This window comes from Brachycentrus maculatus, unplaced genomic scaffold (genome assembly GCF_059751285.1).
Source record: "Brachycentrus maculatus isolate JH-2025_06_01 unplaced genomic scaffold, ASM5975128v1 h1tg000116l, whole genome shotgun sequence".
NCBI lineage: Eukaryota > Metazoa > Arthropoda > Insecta > Trichoptera > Brachycentridae > Brachycentrus > Brachycentrus maculatus.
Window position 1 is genome coordinate 274,318 of NW_028280869.1, and position 20,043 is coordinate 294,360.

The 20,043-nt window shown below is 39.4% G+C and overlaps 1 protein-coding gene and 1 long non-coding RNA gene across 3 annotated transcripts in view; one reads left to right on the forward strand and one right to left on the reverse strand.

Moving 5' to 3' along the window:
• The window catches only part of LOC148309874 (uncharacterized), a 90,473-nt gene that overhangs the window by 17,040 nt on the left and 53,390 nt on the right, over nucleotides 1–20,043 (forward strand). The gene's annotated exons all lie outside the window — the stretch shown is intronic.
• On the reverse strand, nucleotides 82–18,790 carry LOC148309875 (uncharacterized). Of its 2 annotated transcripts, XR_015837468.1 has the most exons (4): nucleotides 18,627–18,790; nucleotides 17,572–17,828; nucleotides 11,950–12,054; nucleotides 82–174 (listed from the first exon to the last, which is right to left on the reverse strand). It is a non-coding gene; the product is annotated as an uncharacterized LOC148309875 (long non-coding RNA). The 2 variants fall into 2 exon arrangements; XR_015837467.1 differs by lacking the exon at nucleotides 82–174 and having other exon boundaries at nucleotides 11,419–12,054.

The window sequence follows — 20,043 nt, forward strand, 5'->3', positions numbered from 1 at the left end:
TGAAGTGGAGAGCTGATCACCCTTCCTTTATATGTTAACGATCAAGATAACATAGTGCTCATGTGTTTATATGACATAGTGCTCTGTGCACCATCGGGTGCGGATAGGGGTTGAAGAAGAAGAAGAACGTTCCATATGACAGGGAACGAATCATATACGAGTTCGAAGGGGAATCTTTTAAAATTCTTATGAAATAAGAGTTTGAACATTATTATAATTTACAATTTTGGCCATAAATCATTCTTCACTCCAAGGGTTGTTTCATTCTCATAATTTTATCACCATTTTTGTGAAAACCTGTAATTATTACGCTCATTTAACGGCAAACTTTATTACGTTTTAATATTATATAAGCTTCAGATTCAGATCGTTGTTCTTTTCGAACCCTAATCAAAAGTTTGTAAAGCCCTTTGTGCCATCCACTAAGCACGGAGCCCTTGGCATCAAGTTTGGACCTTCGTCAGTTAAATTTTATATTGGGTGAGATGGGCGTTGTCGACATAGGTCGCTCCGATTGGGCATCTCTTTCACCCTTATTTACTAAGACGGTAATAAAAGAGATAGAAACATCGTAATAATAATAATTAATTTTTATCCTTGGGCCCTATACTCAAATTCATACGGCAACGAAAAATAAATGATGTAGTATAATTCACGTAACGCGTATTTTTTAATGTATTGTACACTGCGGGACTTATCTTCTTTTCACCTAAAAGTAGTATATTTATTGATTTGGCGTTTAATTTGTAGAACTCCATTTTAATTTATGTATTAATTTTAAATCAAACATAGATTTTTTGAGTCTACTAAGTTGTATTTTATTAACAAAAACACATAAAAAATTATATTGTGACAATTGTTTCGCCTTGTTAGGACATTCGTTTGATAATTGCCCTAACAAGGCGAAACAATTGTCACAATAGAATTTTTTATGTGTTTTTGTTAATAAAATACAACTTAGTAGACTCAAAAAATCTGTGTTTGATTTAAAATTAATACATAAAATAAAAGTAGTATGTTTAGTCAAGGTTTTTATGATATAATGTTTAGTCCTGTTTGAATTATAGGCAGATGGTAATTAATAAATAAATTTGCATAATTTCTATAATGCCACTTTCGTAAAAGCTGAAAGATTTATTTGTTTTGAAGGGAAACCACAGTTGAAATTTAAAAATAAAATAACTTTTCAAATTATAAGCTGTAAAAATTCAAAATCATGTTTTCAGGCGGGTCTTAAGTATGTGAATATGTATTATCCAGGATTCGGACCTTGCATACAAATAAAAAGAGTCTCTGCTTAATAAAAGCTTTTCTTATTCGTACATACATGTTTTTTTGGGAACTCACTTATACTGTGTCACGAGATTGATCAATATATCTAGGAGTTCCTAAAATTTTATTTGTGTGGTCATCATGGGTAGAATTGGCATTGTTGCACGTGTGCAAATTGATCACTTAACCAAGCCTATGACATGTTGAAAGCCTTGTAAATGCTAAAGGCGGAGACTGACCGGAGCATTTCGTCGTAACAAAACATCGTAACATCGCTCGCGGCGAGCATGTTACGTTATGACGTTACGGCATTGCTGACTGACCGCGATCAGTGCTCGCTAGTGGCCTTGTGCTCAGTGTTGCCATATGTCACTCCAAAAATCTGAAAATCTGAATCAATAACCCAAAATCTGTATGAATCTTTGCAAAATTGCATTCGTACTGTAGTTAAAATGTCGGATGACGAAGACGTGATTCTTGGTTCTATGATGTTAATAAATTACTGCTTACTCCAAATGAAGAAAAAAAATATATAGTGCCAATCCCCACAAATGCCCCCGCAGTTTGGGGAATTTCCGACAGATTGGCAACCCTGTACTAACCTAAAATTGCATCCGACTTCGGATGGAGCATTCGGAACGAGCGGCGAGCAGCTCGGCTCGCTGTACTGACTGCCTGAATGCTCGCATCGTAACATGTTACGTTATGACGAAATGCTCCGGTCAGTGTCCGCCTTAAGACATCCTTATTCTTCTTCATGTTAGTTGAAATGTAAAAAAAAAAATTGGTTTACGAATCTTTGCATACGGTCCAGGATGTACGCCTTTTTATTTTAGGTTTGGGCCCAGCGCAATAAAAAAGATTCCGTTTATCTTGATTGCTCGTTGATGCCGCTGGAGATGCAACGGCCCGGGGAATAACAAATGGCACACGAACTCGAAATAATATGGGAACGGTGAAGGTGCAGGCACAAGGCCCTTCGGACGACCTAAAACAGCAATTAGTCTGATTGATTAGCGCTGATTCCATACTGCCAATTCGATGGGGGCTTTATAATACTTTGTAGCGATGAAAAGATTGCGAAGCGATCACGAATGTTATCAATTAGTCGAATTAGTTACAAAAGCTGTTGCGATTATTCGAGTAATACTGAGAAAAAAAACATTTATATTTTTTGTAAGATCGAAAACTCTCTTTTTTTCTAAGATCATACAGTGTTTGAAAATGATACGGAACGCATCAAAACACGTGTCACAATGGGTTTTATACCAAGTAAAACTTAAATAAAAATGAATAGATATTACCACAAAGTGATTACCGAATCAATCAATGAAAACTTGTAATAAATAGTAGAATACGTTGATTGCCAAAAAATAATACAAAACATAATCCGAAGTTTAAAAAATATATAATAATAACTATCAACTGAGTGCAGGACAGATCACCTTGCCTTCAAATAATTGACGAAAAAATTGACACAGCATCTTACCAAGATACGCGGTGCCCTATCCACCATTGAGTAACCCAAATAAAAGATAGGGATAAAAGAAGGTAATTTGACAGATTGGTGTTTGGATAACTTCAAATTCTATGCTGAGATGATAAAAAATGTAAAAAATTAAGTCCGAGGTGGAAAAAATCCGTGGATTATTTGGACACACTCAAAATGTTGATATTAACTAGTTTAAAAACCTATGTTCAGTCTCGTCTATGTAAGTAATAAAATGTTTAATTCGTTTTATGTTCCTATTTCCGGCCGCGAACGAAGAAAGGAGTTAAATCCAAGTAGATTAACCATTTAATGACAACAATTAACGTCCACCGTCAGACGTTCAAGGTTTGGGACCCCATCGGACAGACTGTTCAGTAACAAATCAACTTTAACTGGCGAATAAAACAGTAAAGATTATTAATTAGACTAATCACACGTTTCTGTTAAACTTCAGCTCGCAAATCTATGGTTTCTTGTTGACTTCAACGACCGGTTATCGGGATATAAAGATTGCGTAAAAAATCCCCGGATTGCACCTAAACTTTGGTTTTGATTTGTATTAACGTGTTGAATTATGAGTAAAATATAACGAACAGTTTTGGTAATTGTTTCATTATTTTAATTTTTATTTTTATAAAGTATGATGAAACAAAATTTTGATTGTGTCCAAATACTTGCTCAAAAATCTGGATTGTCTCCAATTCTATGAGTTATTTTTCGTAAAATATTTGATATCTCATCAAAGATGAAGAAGAATATGGAAGTCTGGGCATTTCTAGGCATGATTATAATCCAAGATTCGGACATACCACATACTAATATAAAAGTTTCTGCTTAATAAAAAACTTATCTCACCAATAGATGTCTAGTGAAGTTCTAGTGACTCAAGAACAAGGTTTCTAAATTGGTTCTTATATATAGAACTTCCAAGAATTTGAGTAGTGTGGTAGTTAGCCAGCCTATGACGGTAGTCAGCCCCGTAAATGCCCAGACTTCCATATTTCTTCTTTATCTTTGATGAGATGTCAAAAAATAATTTAGGATAAATTGTAGATTTGTTGCATTGTAATTAAAATTGAAGCCTTTGAAACAAGGTGTTGGAACGCGCATAGACATCCAGGCGCACAAACGCCCCCATTATCCAAGAACGTACATACAAAAAAGCGACCAATTTCAGGAACCACACTGGTTATGCTTTCCCAAAATGGTGAAGGATAAACTCTGTTTATTTATAACATAAATCAATGCAGAATACGACTTCCGAGTATCTAAAATACAGTGTATTTTAAACGAAGTCTTCTTCTTGGCTCCATTCTAACTTATCGTCTTTGTAGACTGTTGAGATCAGCTCTCCTCGTCCTCAGGTTGTAGGTCCTTCTATCATGAGCAACATCACCTAGGCCATGGCTTCGAATCATGTTATCTTACTGTAGCATCAATGATTTTTTTGGTCTTCCTCTAGATGTCTTTTGAGGAAAAACTATGGCAATTGCCTGGTTCACAATATGTTCTTTTTTTTTTTTTTTTAGATGGGAATTGCATTTATTATTTACCTTGCTTATTATGTACAAGGTTTATAGATCATTTAGTGGATTTTTGTTTCTTCTAGCTAATTAAATATGTTTTTGTTTGAATCTGTGTTGGGAACAGGAGGGATCATCTAGTGTGGGTCAAATAGGAACTTCTCTGCATTTGCTCATTGCTGGGAGGAAACCACGTAAAACTCCTCAGGAGAAGGCGGACTGTTGACTGTCATCAGCAGACCTTCCGTTCCACTAGAAGAGGGTTCGGCATTTTGTGTCCTACTTTGGTTTATGTTACCAATGTCCTTCACTATTTTTATCATGTATGATACTACCTCTCGTGACAGTTCCTTATGAACTATCACGGATTCGATGTTGGATAGATCCTCGCCCAGGCTCCTGCAACGCGCCTCCAGCTGTTGTCTTTGAAAGCTGAAAAGGGGGCAAAGCATCAACAGGTGAGGGACATCTTGAGGTGTCTCATCATCACACGTACAGCTGTCGATCTCGGAGATCTTGAAACGATGTAGGTAGCTCATGAACCCACCGTGACCCGTAAGGATTTGAGTGAGCTCAAAGCCAGGTTTCTGCAGTCTCCTGAAATCAAAGGCATGGAAAATGGTTGGTAAGAACATTTTGGTTACCTTTCCGGTGGTTTCGTTCAAATAACGATCGTTCCAGAGTTGGAGGGTCCTGCTTCTAATTTTCCTTTTGGCAAAACTTAGCGGGAAGTTGGCATAGTCAGGGGCAGTCTTCTTGAGTGTTGCCTCCCGGGCCTTTTCATCCGCCTTTTCGTTCCCTAGGATACCGCAGTGACCCCTTATCCAGCCGATATACACATTCTGGTGTCTGCTTCTTAACTTTTGAATATCTGTTCTGATGTCCATGACAATAGGGTTGATCGAATTTCGGTCCGCTATTGCGTGGACGCCAGATTTACAGTCTGTCAGGATCGTTATCTGCTTCCATCTGTTTGGGGGTTTTTTCAAAACATAAAACAAGGCTTCTTTGATCGCATAAAGTTCCGCCTGGAACACAGAACAGAAGTCGTCGAGTTTCAACTTCCTCGACGGCAGCTCTCTCACGCCATCGAAGGGTACAAAAGCTGCACCTACTTTGCCGTTCAAGAGACTACCATCGGTGAAGATCCTCAACTCTTCCTGCAATGTCCCAGGTAGAGTCTGGTCATCGTAGCCGTGATCTATGGAAAGTCGTTCAGCTGGATGAGGGAGGGAGAAGTAGTCTCCGACTCCCTGGTAGAATCTGTCTTCCGGCAGGTCCTGCAAGATAAGGCTTTTCTTGACTGCGTATGCCTCAGCAAGCTCCCTAATCCTCAGATCGAGTGGCATAAATCCACTTAAAACCTGAGCTGAAACAAGGGAGATTGTCCTGTACCCTTTGCATGACCTGATAGCAATATGTCTTTGCATGGAGTCCAGTTTCTTTCTGATGACTTTCTTGTGAACCGCTTCCACCCACACGCTTGAGGCATATGTTATCAGAGGTTCTACAGCGCCTATATATATTTGCTGCATAACTTCCGGTGACGCTCCCCATGTCGGTTTGGCGGCTCTCAAGAGTTTGTTCGTGATGCCAGCTGCTTTTTTGCAAACGTTGTCAACGTGTTTAGACCAATTTAGGTTGCGGTCTATGGTGAGGCCCAAAACCTTGAAATGGTCTACGAATTGCAACCGGACTCCGTTCATGTATATTTCCGGCTGGCGGTCCTTTCGTCTGGTAATAAACATCGCGTTCGTTTTATCTTCTGCAAAATGGAGTTTGGCCTTAATTCCCCATGTAGTGATGGTTTTCAGGGCGTTATCCGTCATTATCTCGAGATCCGTCGTGCTGTCGGCCACAGCCGTCAAGAGAAGGTCGTCCGCGAATGCCCTCAGTTCTACCCCCTGGCCCAAGTCTTTCTGGAGTACATCATCTAAGATGTAGTTCCAGAAGCTCGGTCCGCAGGAAGATCCCTGAACGCATCCTTTGGTTGTGACCTTCTCGAGAGTGGCATCAAAATGTGACAACACGACTTTCCTCTGTTGATGATAACTTTTCACCAGCAAGAACAAGTTCCTAGGACACTTTTTACTGCTAAGTTGGCACATTAAAAATGGCCACCAGGCATTATCGAAAGCTCCCCGTATGTCAAGCGAAATCGCGACGATCATTTTCTTGTCTTGCAGTGCCGTCCTGATTACCTTGACTGAGGCATTAAGAGCATCCTCTGTCGATTTTTGGGGTGTGAATCCATATTGTTTCGGACTTAACTTACCGTTACGATGAAAATGCCAGTTAATCCGATTGATCATCATCTTTTCGAGTACTTTTCCAAACACCGAAATGAGTCCGATCGGTCTGTAGGACTTAATATCTTGAAGGTCGTCCTTACCTGGTTTGGGTATGACTATGATCCTCGCTGTTTTCCATGGAATCGGGAAGTGGTTCAGTCTGAGACATGCATTGTACATACCTAATACTAATGACCTGTCTGCGTTGAAGAAGTGAAGGCAGATGTCCGCGGTGAAGTGATCTTCGCCGGGCGCCTTCTCCGGATTGATGTTCAATAATATGTCCTCAATCTCCTCCACCGTAAATAACGGGTCGTTTTCTGTATAAGGTATGACTTCTGCAAACCGTCTGATTTTGATTTGTTCACGTGTTTCTGACTGTGTGTTGTCGTCCGGAAAAAATATCTCTAAGAGGCGCTGAGCACTTTCCGCAGCCGAAGTTAAGTACTGGCTGCCATCTTTTAGCGTTGCTAATGGAGTGGTCCTCTTCCGGTTGACCAGCACTCTGTGAATTGCAGACCAGGCGGTTTCTCTGTTTTGCGACGCGCAATAAATTTTCCATGACTCTGTTTTGGCTTTTTCGATAGCTATTTTGTAGGCATGTTTAGCCTCGAGATACTCTGGGAGCGTTTTCGTCTCTCTACGGAGTCTTCCCGAGTTCTGAAGCCTGTGCCTACAATTAGTAGCTTCTTTTTTGAGCTTGTCGAGTTCAGCGTTCCACCATGGACAAGGTTTCCTTGAAGAGGGTTTCCTGATCGGTATACTAGCTTTACACGACTCGCTTACAATTTGCATAATTGTTTTAATGTTCTTCTCTAATTCAAGTGAGTTGCTTAATTCAAAGAAGGACTTTTCCGTTATATTTTTAACCCTTAATTTACTTTGGATTCTGTTTGAAAATTTGTCCCAGTTGGCTTTTTTTGTATTGTAGATTGCTGTCTTGTTTTCCGTGGGGTTTTGTATATTTGAAGAAATTTCAAAATAAATGGGGTTATGATCACTCAAATGGTTGTCATTGGATTCTACTCTCCAATTGTCGACTTTGTCTAATAGGCTTGAAGAGCAGAATGTTGTATCAATAACGCTTTTGAGGTAGCGTTGACCGCGATAGGTCTCGAAAGTTGGACGGTTACCTTGATTTAAGGTGTGCAGATTGAGTTCCGAAAGGAAATCTGCAACGTTTTCACCCCTTTTGTCCGTTCTAGCACTTCCCCACCACACATTTTTAGCATTAAGGTCACAACCTATGAGTATTTGTACCTTTCCGAGGAGTTTTATTTTATCTAAATGTGGATTGACGTCCGCGTGTGGTTCCACGTACATGGATCCTATAATAATTGGGCCTGCGTCGGTGATTATGCTTACCAGTGTTGTATTGGAGTTACTATATTTACTCAATAGAATACCATTTAAGTGGGGTTTGCAGATTATTACTGCCGCTTTGCAGACATGCTCCGATGAAGTTACCGATTGAAAGACGGTAACCCCCGATGCATTAATTTTGCCTGTATTCCCTGTATAAGGTTCTTGAAGCAGCAGTATATCCGCTCCCCTTCTGTTGGCCAGTGCTTCTTCTTGTGCCGCTTTGCAGCGGCCCAAATTCCACTGTATAACCTTGGTCGCGCCTGAATTGTTTATTTGGATCCCGGTGGCATTCGGAGCAGCGGAATTAGCCATAATTAACTCGCTCCATCGTCCTCAGCATCATTTTTAGCCGGTAGGGGCAGTCCCTGTCGTTGGCCCTATGTTTAGAGGCCTCGGTCTTACCCTTGGCCATCTTAACGCAGTTCCAGCAACGGTGTTCTTCTTTGGTCTCCTTTTTGGTGCAGGTGATCGACTTGTGATCTCCCGCACAGTGGAGGCAGCGGTCCTTCCCTTCCATGCATCTGGAAACAGAGTGTCCAAAACCCATGCATTTAAAACATTGCATGATGAGACAGCTATCTTCTACCTGTACCCTCTGGTACCCGATGCTGATACGACCCTGGCTAATTAAAACTTCTCTCACCTCACTTTTAACTAGAAGCACGGCGTTCCTCAGTCGTTCACTGTTCCGGTTTTTAAAGGTCCTCTGAAGTTTGATTGCTTCTTTGTCGTGTCCGACGGCTTCAAAAATAGAGTCATTCTGCTGGAGAATGTACTCTATGATTTCGTCGTCTTTCGTGTCCTTTTCTATGCCTTTAAGCACGACCGTAGGCATTAAACGCTTCCCCTCTTTCGCTACCAGGTTCCCCTTGGTCAGTCTGGGAAGGGCCGCCCTCATCGTGCTGGCATCGTTGGAGGTCGGGAGTTTTATGATGACCTTGTTGTCTCGGGCTGGTATTAAGGCGCTGACACCTACCTTCAAATCTGACGGTCTGACGTCCTGTCTCAATGTGGCCATGATGTCCGACGTCGTCTTGGTTTTGTCGGTAGCGCTTACGATGACTGCGTGTGCTCCTCCTCCGGCATCTGCAACAGATGCATAACTTATGTTACTTACCGGCTGATGGGAGGGAGTACTGGCGGAGGCGCTCTTCTGAATGAGAGCAATCTTCTCTTTCAGGAAGGTAGACTCTTGCAGCTGGGATTTCCTGGTCATCTCCGCAGCCAGGTCGATGATATCTGTAAACAGATTTAATAACCCTTCCCGGGACTCTGCAGTTATTTTGCCTTTAATATTTTCTACCATTCGCAGGCCAGTAGTTGACAAACTAATGACCCGCAGAGAAAGGTCATTAGTGGGCATACTCACCTTGTTCTCACTGGAAAGGGGAGTTACCTCATCTTCACGGGATGCTGATGGGGCGATCTTCTGGGAGGTCCCAGAGCTTGATGGTGCAGGCTCTTTTGTCTCAGCTGGTTTCTGGGCTGTCTTTCCAGAGTTCGGATTCGAGCGAGTGGGCCCCTTCGTTAGGGCAGATTTCTGGGATTTCCCATAACTGGAGGGGGTCGGGTCCTTAGCGATCTGCAGTGCTGGCTCATTTGCTGCTTCTTTCTGGCTCTGGCGAGTTGTCTTCCTCTTCGTCGGTTGCACCATCTTAGGGTCCTCTTCTTTTTTAGGTGGCACTTTCGTGTTGCTCTTGGTCTTTATTTCCGGGCTGCTGATAGATCGGCTAGGAGGAGAGCGAGGAGTCAGAACTGACGTCTCGAACGGATTCTTTTTCGGCGTGGCTTCGGGCGATCGCTCCGGCGTCGACATCCCCGTCTGCTGATTACGCGGGGGAAGGGAGTGGGAAGGACGTCGGCGTCCCTCTCCAACTATAGCTGGAGGAGGAGTGTCTCCACCCTCACTCGGAAAAATTCCGGGTGAGGTGAAACAGCGCTCGACGAAAACCGCCCTACACCCGCGCTGATATGACCTGTTATAAAAAACAGGTCAAACAGCCGAGGTGGTCGACAGGAATGCGACCTTAGAGAGGGCCGTGATCCAACCTAAGCGAGAGTTGGTCGCGACAGGTCTAGAGAGGGGACTCGACACCTGCGCTCCAACCCGTTACCACCCTCGAGAATAGCCGAGAGGAAAATAAATCCCCCCCCGCCAACCAAGGGCAGCCGCAAAAAAAAAGATGCTAGTCCGTGGAGGCAGTGCCTCACTACCGCCGACGAAGTATCTTGGATCTGGTCCGATGACCTGTCCCCGGGAACCTCGCAACAGCCGGACGACCTGGTACTAACCCGGGAGTAGAGTGGCTTGTGAGATTGGGTGGTAGCTCCCTCGCTCACGCACCCTCTGCCCGCAACCGATACAACGAACACCTACTGAGAAGGTGGGCCCTCCAGTCGGCGCCGATGCACGGCCGGAAAAAAGCTAGCTGGCCCTCAAGGCTCGCGGAGAGTCGCAGTACGACGGAAGAGTGCTCGAAGGCTGAGGGTGGGGGGAGGAGATGGTGTAGAGTCAAAGGACGTACCTCAAACAGCCGGCGAATTGAACCGCACAGACGAGAGATCGCCTCAAACAAAATTCTCACGTCCAGACCTCTTTCGCTGTAATACCCTACATATTACTCACTGCCCGCGTATCGAAAACCGATAAAACGGTATAACTCCGGAATCTGTGGAGATAAAAATACACACTCGCGGAGTTAAAAGTTAATCTTGATGAGCCGCGTCGAGTGGTACTATTTTCAGGTTCTCTGCGTCCATATCACAATATGTTCAGGTTCTCTGCGTCCTATGTGCTCATACCATCTCAATTGCCTTTCCTCTACCTTACTATTGTTGTCTGTTTTTTAAACAAGGTAAATAATTTTAATTTAAACTGCCGATCCGTATCGAAGTGCTAACCATTTCTTTACCATATTAGCGTATTTTTGGATACTACAGTGGAAATACTTGAAATAATAATAAAAAAAGGACAGTCCGATTTTATTTTAATAAAAAACCGAACTGTCCGGTTTGAAACCGGACGGTAGCTTGACAACCCTATCCTCAGTGCACAGTGCACTAATCAACTTAACATGCTTGTTAGACCTTAAAGGAAATAAATAAAAGCAAATGGGTAGACGATAAAAGAACTCATTGTCTTTGCGTTCATAGAACGAGACTCGACATCCTGATAGCTGATGACTCTTATACTGACTCGCTACTTGCTACTGGACTGGAAGTAAGGACATTTTCGGACGAATGTGTGCTATTCAATTTTATATACCTACATTGTAGGGTTACTAACTTTCCCGGCGCTGTCACCCTGGATATTGAACATGGTAGTTGATTGTGCACACAAGTTAGTATTGACTTACATGCCCCGCTGACAGTGATAGGGACTTTTAAAGCATTAGTATTTTTTTCTTTGACCGCGAAAAAAATTGCATGGTTGATTGATTGCAATACCGATATAATAATAAAAAAAGAGAAGGAATGGGTTAGGAGCTGTTTCTTATTTTTATTTATTTAGACTTTACATACGGTATTAGAAAATGACGCGGATTTTAAGAAACAGTGGTATTTACCAAGTGAAACTTAAATTATACATATATGGATGAGGATATAATATAGAGGATGACTTAAAGTTTTGTCTAATTTTCACAGGATTCGTGAATACAAAAAATAAACAGCAAATTACTAAGATCATAAATTTCCAAAAAAAATATGTGAATGTGAAAAAATATGTTTAAATAACAATTCGATTTGGGAATCACACAAGTAACGAGTTATTTTTATTTGGCCTCCGTTATCTGGGTTTATCGATATGGCAAATGAACTCTATAGCTAAAAATAATTTAATATCGTATCTACTAAATGCGTAAATACTAATTTAATTAAAAAAAACACTTCCGCTAATGACGATAATATTTTTCTCAATTGATTCGGCAGTCAGTTTGTGATAATATTTATACATTTTAAAATTTAAAGTTGTTTATAAAAAAAATGCTTTAATAAGTAAAATAACCCTGAAGGACGTAGACCCCCAGGCAGACCTGCAAAAAGTTGGAGAGATAGCTGGCAGTCAACATCCCAAGAGCGACGGGCGGAGGCACAAACAGATCCTGAGGATCTATAAAAAAAGAAGAAGAAGATCATAAAATGCTGTAATGGACCTTAATTTAACCGGTATTGCATAAGACGTAGCTAAATGGTTGTCCAAACGGTTGTCCAAACGGGTCAATTCGTTTATCTACAGATGCTATTACAGGAATATGTGTAAATAAAGGATCCTCTTTGTTTATTGATTTATCTTTTAATATGTAGAACTCCATTTTAATTTATGTATTAATTTTAAAACAAAGACAGATTTTTTGAGTCTACTATGTTGTATTTTATTAACAAAAACATTCGCTTGATAATTAGAAAGGCATTCGTTTGATAATGCCCTAACAAGGTGAAACAATTGTCACAATATTATTTATTGACTTGGCGTTTAATTTGTAGAACTCCATTTTAATTTATGTATTAATTTTAAATCAAACACAGATTTTTTGAGTCTACTAAGTTGTATTTTATTAACAAAAAACACATAAAAAATTATATTGTGACAATTGTTTCGCCTTGTTAGGGTATTATCAAACGAATGTCAATGACATTCGTTTGATAATGCCCTAACAAGGCGAAACAATTGTCACAATATAATTTTTTATGTGTTTTTTGTTAATAAAATACAACTTAGTAGACTCAAAAAATCTGTGTTTGATTCAAAATTAATACATAAGTCACAATATTAAATATTATGTGTTTTTGTTGATAAAATACAACTTAGTAGACTCAAAAAATATGTGTTTGATTTAAAATTAATACATACATCCTATTTGTATTTGGAGGATCACTTATATTTGGACCTCACTAGGAATAAAACCCGAAACTTCCAGCACGCCAAACACGCTAACCACAATAATATGTAGACAAAAGAACCGTAAAACGTACCTACTATTAATTAGGTAGTTGAGATGGTTTTGATATGTGGAACGTATGAGTGAGGAAAGAACTGTTAAACAAATTTAGGGCAAATCTAGTAGGAAAAAGAAGCAGAGGAATACCGAGGAAAGCTTGCCACAAATAGGTATGTCAAATACTAGTGCCATTTGAACCAAATTAAAAACGAATCCCAATCGTGTAACCACCAAGTAACGGTTACCCATTGAACACATCTACAACTGAAATATGTATCACTATTTCAGAGTTTGCTATAACAGAGGAAGACCAAGAAAAACATGGCACGATCAGGTATGCCAAATACTTGAAAGCGGCCATGTCAGGAGTAGCAATAATCGGCTGGTAAGTTTGAGGAGATGCATTAATGTGGAAGAGGCGAAGAAAAGAAAACGCCACACCACCCTGTCTTTGTGTTAGCAAAGACAGGGTGGTGTGCCGTTTTATACTCTTTGCCTACCCCTGCGGGGAAGCGGCGTGATGGTTAGTTAGTTAATTAGTTTAAATTCAGAACGGCTTTTGATCTGTGAGATTCAATATCCAATCACCAATTAAGATAATGCGAATCTCATTTTTAAAAGTGCATTTCTTCTTGACCTAATACTAAGATGTGTGTTGTACCACATACATAATGTGCGTAGGGTGCCTAATTGTGTTCTGGACTATATCTGGACCCGTCGGAACGTACATCACGAACGTTTCTTCATAAATTGATACCAATTGATACCAATTCACTTGGACCGCTAACATTGGGACTAGAACGTTAAATGTCTATTCATAAACCCAATCGATACTCATCACTTTTTGAATTAAGGCTTAGTACTTTCATTATTATTACTATCCGACAGTTTGAAGGATGAAAGTAGACTGAATGCAGTCGAAATGCGATCTCTCAGAAGAATGTGCGACAAAACGATGTATGATAGATGTGCGAATAGTGAATAAGGAAGGAATGCAAAGCTGAGATAAGCACTATCGATAAAATTAAGAAAGGCGTGTTGAGATGGTTTGGACATGTAGAACGAATGAGTGAGGAAAGAACGGTAAAACAAATTTATGAGGCAAATGTTAGTGGGAAAAGAAGCAGAGGAAGGCCGAGAAAAACATGGCACGATCAGGTATGCCAAATACTTGAAAGTGGTCAGGTTAGGAGTCGTAACAATCGGCGGGTATGTATGAGGAGATGCATGAACGTGGAAGAGGCGAAGAATGTTTGTAAGGACAGAGTGGTGTGGTGCTCTATTCTCTCTGACTACCCCTGCGGGGAAGCGGCGTGATGGTTAGTTAGTTAGTTAGATAACTTGTATTAAAGTATAACTATGTCTGTTTCCTCTCATTAGGTATGTATATAGTGTATATTACTTTTAAATCAAGCACAGATTTTTTGAGTCACAATTTGAAACAATTGTCACAATATTATTTTTTATGTGTTTTTGTTAATGAAATACAAAAAATCTGTGGTTGATTTAAAATAAATACATAAATGTATGGAGTAAAATGGAGTTCTACAAATTAAAAGCCAAATCAATAAATAATGTATAATAGTGACTTGTAAATAGGAATCGAATGTTCCATAATCCAACATAGGCTTTATAAAAAAAAAAAATTCAATAAAATAGGACAAAGATGATGTTTGATAATTATTCAATTCTTCAATTCAATTTATTCAATTTATTCAACAAAAAAATAATATATACAGAACAAACAATATTCAAGGCGTATATATTAAAAGTAAGCAAGAAGACTTAAAGGTGTAGAAGAATCCCGCTTCGGAAAACTCCTTCGGACACATGGAACAGATCAATATCCAATGTGATATTGTTCAACATAGCGGTAGCTCTTCCTACAGGCATAACCATCGGCAGGTTGGTCCTGGTATAGGAATGTGAAACAATCTATGTCGACACTGTCTTAGGTAACTATCGGGAACATACAGACCAATGTTCCGGATAATTTCAGGATTATCGATCATACCGCGCAACAATCGATAAAAATGCATTTGCTAATAATATTAAAAATAATATTACTGAATACATTTAAAACGTGTCAGAATAGATATTAAGAAATAGGGGTATCTATAAAATTGTAATCCAAGTAAAATTTTAATTAAAAATGGATAGATATTACTATAAACTAAACGCTTTCAATGCTTTCAATATTCAAAACATTAACTAAACGAATCAATAAATGAAAAGATTAATTTTTAACCTATCGATAGGGCCATATCAAGAGTTTAATGTAGTTGAAAATCAAAGCAGAGGAAGACGGAGAAAAATTGGCATGATCGATAATTTCATATACTTGAAAGTGGTCAGGTCAGGAGTCGAAATCAGCGGGTATGTGTAAGTTGAAGAATCTTTGCAAAGACAAAGTGGTGTGGAGTTCGATTCTCTTTAAATACCCTTGTGAAGAAGCGACGTGATGGTTAGTTAGTTGGTGTACATGTACACACACTTTACATTCTGACCACAGCACTGTAGTGACGGGCCATGTACTACAAATTAACACATACCTACCTATAGGAAGGGTGTTTTTTACACCTGCGGACGACTGGCGACGGGATTTAATAATTATGTACATATAGTTAAGACCTTAACAATGAGATTGGTAGACAATATTAATATAAAACATCAAATATGTAATTCCTTCTTTTCTGACTTTGAAATGAGGCCGACGCAGAAGGTAAAAATACCCTTCCCGTCCTTATGCACCAATCGACCGAACGAGCAGAAATATTAAGAGTAATAATACAGCAAGTTATTCCTTTATCGAGACAATGTGAGAGCCAACGTGTTCGGTGCCATGTTTTCATCCTGCCAAGATCAAAAACGTAAACACCAAGTCTATTTCTATACTTACGAGTATGAAGTTCATTAGACTTCTATATTAAAGATCCGCGTGGGAGCCAATGCTGATGCGACTACTTCTGGCTTGTATTATACGATATAGGGTGGCGCGGTAAGACCAGCGAATTTAAAAATAATGAATAGACCAAGATTGAAAATTTCAATTTAATTGGTATTAATGTATTATTGGAATTTTTTTTTAGATGGGAATTGCATTTTTTTACCTTGCTTATTATGTACAAGGTTTATAAAATCATCAAGTGGATTTTTGTTTCATAAAACTAAATAAATATGTTTTTATTGAAATCTGTGTTGGGATAATCTGGTGTGGGCCAATCAGGAACTTCTCAGTATTTGCTCATTGCTGGGAGTAAACCACGTAAAACTCCTCACGAGAAGGTGGACTGTTTACTGTCATCAGCAGACCTTCCATTCCACTAGAAGAGGGTTGATCATTTTGTATCCTAACTTGATTTATGATACCAATGTCCTTTACCCTTTTTTATCATGTATGATGCCAAGTGTTGGAGGTTAGTCGTCCAACATGGAATTCGGACTTTTGCAAAAATATGAACAACTATATTAAATTGACATTTAGCCTTCTCTACTGATCGGATTGTGGAGGCGTCTGTATACCGGCCAACATCGAGTTGGAGTCGGATCTAGTTGACTAACTGAACTAACTACTAATTCCTTTCACTGCCTGCACTAGCGCATTCTAGAAACTTGGTGGTAGTTTTACAAAATTGAAATATTCAGATTGGCAGTGTCAGGGACATTGAAAGCTATTAAATGCAAATTGACAGTAAAATTAGGATACAATTTTGTTTTACATTTTCTACTAATTTTGGCAAGCTTACTCTACATTAAAATTGCTTTGAAAGAGAGGTTTGTCAGGAAGCCTAGGTGCTTCTGTATTAGATTCGGGAAAACGGTTGGGAGATTTCAATGGTATTAATGGAATAGTTACATGTGGGAATCGTGTAAAGAAACATGCAGACCATTTTGGAACCTCGGCTTTTGTTAAAAAGGACGGCTTATTCAACAAAATTTTACTCTCAGTCTAATTCTCTTGTCATCCATTCGTTCCACATTTCTAAACTACTTCAAAAAACATTTTGTAATCTTTATAATTATCCCTAATTCAGCCTTGAATTCCATTGTCATCTCTTCATTTTAATTGTGTCATACATCTATTTCTTCACATATTCGTCTATCTACGGGTCGCATTTCAACGGTGTTTACCTTCTTATACCAATTCAATGTTTCAGTATCATATGTCAGTGTTGGTAAAAGCACTCCCTTGTGAACTGCCAGTTTGGCTTAATTAATATTGTAATTTCTTCGTACTAATTGCATTGATACCAAAAAACATGGTAATTAAAAATCCTGTTTGAATAATTTACAATACAATTACTGGTCTTGTTGCGCCACCCTGTACATAATTCTCGTAGTGACGTGGCTTGCTTTATACTCGCTCCATTTTTACCATATTTTTACCAACGCTGAGTTTATTTCAGTCCTATTCATTACGGACCTAGGACTTACTAAAAAAATTAAACGATCACAAAATGACCAAATCACTCGTCTTTTAGTCTCAGTCTGTAACTAATAATGGTTAGATGCAATAGCTATGTGTTATTACAATAAAGGTGGTATTAAGCAAAAATATGTCAACAAGATAAATTTTTTACATAAGTGTTTCTTTGTTCATTACTCATTCCGAATTGCAGATTGGGAACGCTAGAGCCCCGCTGTTCACGTACAGATATGGTGCGAGTAAAAAAGAATTGATATCTCACCAATATATTCTTTTTCTTTGTGTGTCATGCCAGGTCCCCCTGGCGTGGACTATCACTTAATAATAATGGTCATCGTCTTGGGCAGTTCTAAACAGCATCTCGACGGTTCTGATCCCCGTCCAATCTCGTATATTCTGCAGCCAGGAGATCTGTCTTCTGCCCACACCTCGTCGACCTTCTATTTTGCCTTTATGATTAGATGCAATAGCTCGTACTTCTCTCCTCTAAGCACATGCCCCAGACAAGACATCCCCCATCTAGACAGATGATATTAGTGATACATTCACGATTATAATTTAGGCCAACTTTGTTACAATTTATTGGATGTGAATATGGTCTTTTGGCATTTGCAAGGGTTACGAGCTCTCATCGGCTAACTAAGTGATCACTCTATGCACTTGTGTAACGTAATGGTGAATGGTGTAATGGTGAATCATGAATGAAATCAGAATGCTGCACAAGTTTTTGCATATTCAAACCACTTGATTTTTTGGATGTGTATAGCACATATATATATATAATATATATTGTGTATATGTGACAAGATTCGAAGAACAAAAAGGATAGATTTTAAAATAAGTTATTATAAGCTAAAATAATAAAAATGAAAACGATGTGTTCTGGCATTTCTCAGGTGTGCGATTATAATCCAGGAATCGGACCTCACATACAAATGTAAGAGTCTCTACTCAATAAAAAAGCTTCTTTCATCTCGCCATAGATGTCTTTAGTGAAATTATAGTGATTTAAGCAGTATGTTTTGAATTTGAACAATATATATAGAAGTTCCAAGAATTTGAGTAGTGTGGATGTCAATCATGGGTAGAATTGGTGAATATTACACGTGTGTAAAGTGGTCACTTAAACCAGCCTTTGACGGTCGTAAGCCCCGCAGACTTCCACATTCTTCTTCATCTATGTTGAGATATCAAAAATAATGTACATATACACATGTATGTTGTAATATCTTAGCGCCCATTCAAGCGTATGTTTTTGTGTTCTCATTAATTTTTTTTAATATCCCAAACAAATAAGAATTGTATAGATAATCTTACTATTTTCGTTTTATGTGTAGTAGGTCCATCGCCATTTGCTAGCACTATGATCGAATATTCGATCCCCAGTGTCGTGACGACGTGCTTAATATCCCATTTAACATTGCGCTCAGAATACAGAATTAGTAGCGACCTCTGGAGATGAAAGTACGCGCCAAAGTCACCTCGCTCTTGACTCTTCGGCGATCTGTTTGGTCCGACTCAAAATAATCCTATTTTACAACTCACGCTAGTGATGCCAACAATCGTTCACCACAATTAAATACATGATTCGGTTATTTTCCCACAGTTCAAATCATAACCGACTAACTTTCACGCCGCTTCCTCGTGGGATAACTAGAGGATAAACCGCCGCGTCACTCTGTCTCGGTACACACTTTTCACCTCTTCTACATTCATCCATCTCCTCGCACACATCCGACAATTTTTTCACATATGTTATTTTGGCGGGATAATCAATAGCCCGCAACTTGATTTCGTTTAAACCGAGGTAACATTTAACGGCCTCCGTAGTGTAATGGTCAGCACGCTCGGCTACCGTTCTGGAGGTCCCGGGTTCGATTCCCATGAGGGGTCAAATATTTTTTTTTTCATTTTTTCACTCTAATATTTATTCAATATTACCCTGGCCTAGAGCCTTAAGCGGAGGACTGATCACCTTTCCTTCATGTGTTAACGATCATGATAACACTGCGTTTATATGATGCAGTGCCCTATGCACCGTTGGGGTACGGATAAGGGTTTGAAGAATATTTAACGGTAACATTTAGCGGAAGAACAGAACGAGGACGACCGAAAAAGACTGGGCACTATCAGATCAACCAGAACCTTAAATCTGATGGTGTCAAAAGTCTTTGTAATCGGACGGCGCGTATGACTAGATGTATGGACGTGTAGGAAGCTAGGAGCGTCTGTCCTGATAGAATAGTGTGGCGTTCCATTCTCTCTGCCTACCTCTGCGGAGAAACGGCGTGATGGTAGTAGTTGTGCGTGTAATAGCGTACGTACTCCAGGCTAATTATGGTACAGATATCTCTTTTGCATATCAAGAGGACATTTCGGACAGCTTTACCACTATTTGAGTTGACAATCGGTCATCAATGATCGATCATGCTTATTAGTCAGTTTAGCGTATCACTACCTCATCCGTCGCACAATAAAATCTGCAAACGGGTTTGTTTGCTGCGTAGTGTTTAGTATTTTGGCGGATAGAACTGCGTCAATGAAACGTATAAACAAACATATAAAGCTAATTTTACGCGGAACAATGAATTAATAGATTTTTTTTAATACATTAAAAAATATACTCTAAATTGACATGGAGCTGTACTCTTATGACACGTAAAAAACCTTTTTAAGCTTTAACCATACACCACACGAATTTTTGCCTTTGCTGTTGAGGGCCCGATGGCATGTT